At 48.5% G+C, this 4538-nt stretch overlaps 1 non-coding gene across 1 annotated transcript; it reads left to right on the forward strand.

Moving 5' to 3' along the window:
- The first annotated feature begins 3361 nt into the window (after positions 1–3361).
- Positions 3362–3434, forward strand: TRNAA-UGC (transfer RNA alanine (anticodon UGC)). The gene has a single exon. It is a non-coding gene; the product is annotated as a tRNA-Ala (tRNA).
- Positions 3435–4538: the final 1104 nt, after the last annotated feature.

A 4538-nucleotide genomic window follows, 5' to 3' on the forward strand; every position in this document is an offset into this window, starting at 1 on the left:
TGCACAGGGCCGGATTGGCAATGTGGGCATTCGGGCATCGGCCGAAGGGACGGTATCTCTGTGCCCTCTGCGGGCCGTTTTTTTTTCTCCCCTTTCCCAGCCGCACAGTGAAGCTGCATTAATTTCTCTGTCTCTGTCTCCGTGATCGCTGTGGACTAGGAAAGGGGAGAAAAAAAAACGGCCCACAGAGGGCACGTAGACAAAGACAGAGAAAGGAATGCAGCTTCACTGTGCAGTGATTCTCCGCTGTGGCCTCTCCTTCACTCCCTGCCCAGCAAAGCAATCAGACTGAGGGTGGCTGGGGAGTGGGTGATTGTTTGCAAAAATCGGCCTCCCTGGGGGCCAGGTGTTGCTCAGGTCTTTGAGCCATTTTCACCTCAGCCCCCCTGGGGCCCACGCAGCACATAAACAGTGTTAGTTTTTTGTTGTTGTTTTGTTTGTTTTTAATTTAGTGCGATTTTATATAGCGTAAACTTTACCAGAAGGTGTCAGAGCGCTTTACATAAGAATCAGTTGCGAAACATAAGGACTTAGGATTACATGCTTTACATAAAAGATACAAGCAGAAAAAATTGCAACTGTACAAGATGTAAAGTCACACAAGGAAGAGAAACAAATGGATATACTCTGAGTCACATAGGAATGGTAGAGAGTACAAAGGTCTACTGCATATACTAGTGATTAGAGTTCTCTAAATACCTAAGGAAGGGATACGAATGGATATACTCTAAGAGTCACATAGGAATGGTAGATAGTACAAAGGTCTACTTCATATACTAGTAATTAGAGTTCTTTATATACATATATATACACACATAGTAGATTTTCTCAGGCAGAGTTCCATTAAGTGGGGTTTGGAGGGGGGATGCAGTCACAGCACCAAGGGAGGGTGGGAGGAATACAAGGGTATGGAGAAAAGGCAAAACAGGAAAGGGAAGAAACATTTGAGAATCGTCAAGGGGGAAACGAGGGAGAAGGGTACAAGACGAGGGAATGGACAAGATGGCGGGTCGGGGTCCAGAGAAAAACGGCTGAGGGAATAGTGGGCGAGGAAGAATGGCTCTGACTGTGGGGGCCAGGTGATCTTTGCAACTTGCACCATCTTCACCTCAGCCTCCCCCTGGCTACCATGGATGGCCCAGCAGCTGTGTTTTGTGCTCCCCTGCCAGGACATTGCCCTGAGGCCTGGAGGGCTGGGGAGGGCTGATTAATTTACTAATTGCAGGGGCCTCACTGCTGTTCATGTGCTCCTGAGCTGAAGGTCTGGGGAAGGCTGAGTAGGTTAGTAATAGCAGGGTCTTCGCTGCTTATTAGGTGCTCCTTCCCTGAAGGGCTCGAATAATTTTGTGACAGAAAGGGGCCTTGCTGTTTTTTTAGTTGCTCAGCATGGCGCCATTGTCACCTTCCCCCCCCCCCCCCGTGTCTCCTGTGCAAGAACAGTACCTTCTCAATTTAATTCATTTCTGTGCCAAACATCTTAAGGATTTTGGGGGCCCTGGGCCAAACATATTTTTGGGCCCCTGTTCGGAACAGATTTGAATTTATAATCCAATTTCTGATCTTTGATGTCCTCTTTTAGCTGGTCACTGGACAGTGCACTACCATACTTGTCCAAATTCCTAATGTATTTACATCTAATATTCGAGGACATTGACGTGTGTAACCAAATGGTGTTTCATGAAAGGGCACGCCCCTTGAATGTGAGCCACACCCCTTAACTGTGGCCCACGCCCCTTGAATGTAGGCCACTTTTTTTTGTCAGTGCTCGGGCCAAATTGTGATCCCAATCCGACCCTGGCGCCGCTGCATGCCAGCCAGGTGTGCAGTTCATTTAGGGGCTGCAGGGACATGTGTTGCTTTCGCTGAGCCACCCCACCCCCTTGGAACTTACAGCTGTGGAGGGTTGCGGTGATAGAACTACCCGCAGGGCAACACGTATGTCCGATCCGTCGCGGGGGTAGTGGCTTGCTGGGGGGAGCAACCTCTGGCTTGCGAGGGCACGTGTTGCCGCGGGGTGGGATCGGCCCGCAGTCACTGTAGGCTGCTAGCTCCTCTGACAGTGGGTCAACGCGTCTTAACTTGAACCCAGTTAATGACAGTGGTACAAGCCGTAAAGGTAATTTTTATAATTTTGACTGAAGTTTTTTCACATCGCCTAGATGTTGACTTACTTTACAGGGAAGCTAGTTTACCAGGGCTGGGTTTGGGATCAAGGTTCTTTTTAGATGGTTATATTACGGAGTATTGCACCGAGAGAGTTCAATGGCCGCAGTCAAACTTTGAATTAAAAAGTGTGTTTAACAGCATCTTCCTCCAATACATGTATTGCCTAAAGCTGTTGGTTATGGACAGTTGGGATGCGCAACTTGTCAGACATACAAATTGTTCATAGTAGAAATGTGGCAAAAGTAATGCCGGTTCTTAAAATAATTTAGCAGACGGTCACGGTAGGTATCCATTGCTGTTCGTGTAACAGTTAAATACTTATAACGCTTCCTGGAAGCTTAATGTAGCATTTGTATTATCTATCATGTTGCCTTGTTGTCAGCATTTACTGCTTGCTGCTCAAACAGTGTGCTGCTAAGAATGATGATCTGTCTTTTTACAAATCTTTTTTATTAGCTTCAAAAATGCATATAATACTTAACTGAGCACAGTAAAATGCCCTAACCTCGTGGTATTAACCCCATATCTACTTGTCCACATTTAGGCTTATGTGTACGCCAGGGCACTGAGGGGCACACACATCGGAAAAGGGGTTGCAATGCATACACTATTGAGCTATTGCTGTGTGTAATGTGCCAGCAAGGGTTCAATCACGTAACAGGAATTTGGAACCTAGGCCCTTATCAACGCCAAATAACCTTTGAGCCTTTGAACCTTAAGAACCCATTCAGGTGTTTTATGCATATGCAATCCTTGCCCTGATCTTACAGTTGCGCTTTTGGCTTGTGTTCCCCAGAGGTATACATGAACAACACGAGGGCAGGGGTTGCAGCCTGGGGGGCCACCGGGGTGGGGGGGGGGCAGGGCGGCTGATGGTTGTGTGATTTTATTGTAGAAAACGCGCAGAAGAAGCCGTCTTCGTCACCAGGGAGTCCATCGGAGGCATCAACAGGTACAGGGATCAATGCATACTGGCCCCCAACGGGAGGTTGGGGGCCCGCACCGTGTCTTATTGGCCGCGGCCGCGTGTTGGCTCCAGACATAGCCCCCCACTTTTCCATCCCCTCCTCTGCATCCGTGTGTGCCCACGGGCTCCAGTGCGAGGGCTATAGGGCAGAGGCCTACACCCAAGCCACTCTAAGTGATGCGCACAGGTAAATGCTGACTCACCCCTGTTCTTGTGTTTTGGGGTGGGGGGGATGTAGCTCAGTGGTAGAGCGCATGCTTTGCGTGTATAAGGCCCCGGGTTCGGATCCCCGGCATCTCCACTTTGTTTGTCTGAGCATAGCAGGTATTTACTGTGCAATAATTAGATGTTTTCTCTTATAAAACAACTGATGAGTCTGGGCAAATTAGGTATTTTCTGGGCAATAATTGGTGTGTTCTCTTGGAAAGCAACGACTGAGTGTGGGCAAATCATCCATCCCCTGTTCCATATTTGAATGTGTTTTCTTTTAAACAACAGGTGAGTCGGGGCAAATCATGCATCTCCTGTGCAATAATGGAATGGGTTTTATTGTAAATCAACTAGTGCTCAAGGAAGGGGCTCTGATCCTGGTGATCAAGTTAGCAATATGCTTACCTGTCAATGCTGGTTATGGGCTGTTTTCATGGATTTGTTCTCTCTTCCAGAAACACGCGGGTTTCGTACTCTGATGGTCTAACCACGCCTAGCAGGCTGGCCTGCAGGGCTCGGAGCAGGTACAGGGGAAGAGCACACTGTGACCAGTGTGTGGGGTTCTGGGTCAGCACGTCCAGGAATGGAGTGTAACCTTTTATCTAATTTCAGGACAATCGGATCAAGTACGCAGGCACCACTCAGAGAAGGACAGCTGGGAACGGAAGCAGGAATGGCCAGGGCGTGCTCCGGGCTCGGAACCTGAATGCTGTTCCTTGAATTACGTATTGTCACTCAAACGCGCCAAACCTCAAAAGTCCGACACCGTGCCTGTGTAAGTAAGTATGGTGATCGAGGTGCTCTTAGAGTAGCTCGAGGTGTTAGAGTCTTTGAGTCATTGAGGCAACCCAGACACAGGGGAAACAGTGGGCTTTCTGACATCTCATTTCTCTCCGTAGATTGAGGGATTCGTGGGATGGTCAGTCCGCCTTTTTCCCGCAGACAGTATTTGCTAATGATTACAGTTTACTAGCGCGTGTTCCTGTGCAGCACCTGCTGCGGCACACTAGTAGTTAAGTTAGGACGGTATTTTCCTGGTCCCTCATAGACACAGGGCCCCTTGCCTTCCTGAACAAGTGCACCGCTGTGTGATGGTTTTGAGTAATGGCTCAGGGTGGTCCCCCCTTTCCTTGTCAATAATTGTATGTTACATGCAGTCCCGATTTTCATACCACTCCCATGTGTTCCGCCAATA

The sequence above is a fragment of the Lissotriton vulgaris genome, chromosome 1_1 (genome assembly GCF_964263255.1).
Source record: "Lissotriton vulgaris chromosome 1_1, aLisVul1.2, whole genome shotgun sequence".
NCBI lineage: Eukaryota > Metazoa > Chordata > Amphibia > Caudata > Salamandridae > Lissotriton > Lissotriton vulgaris.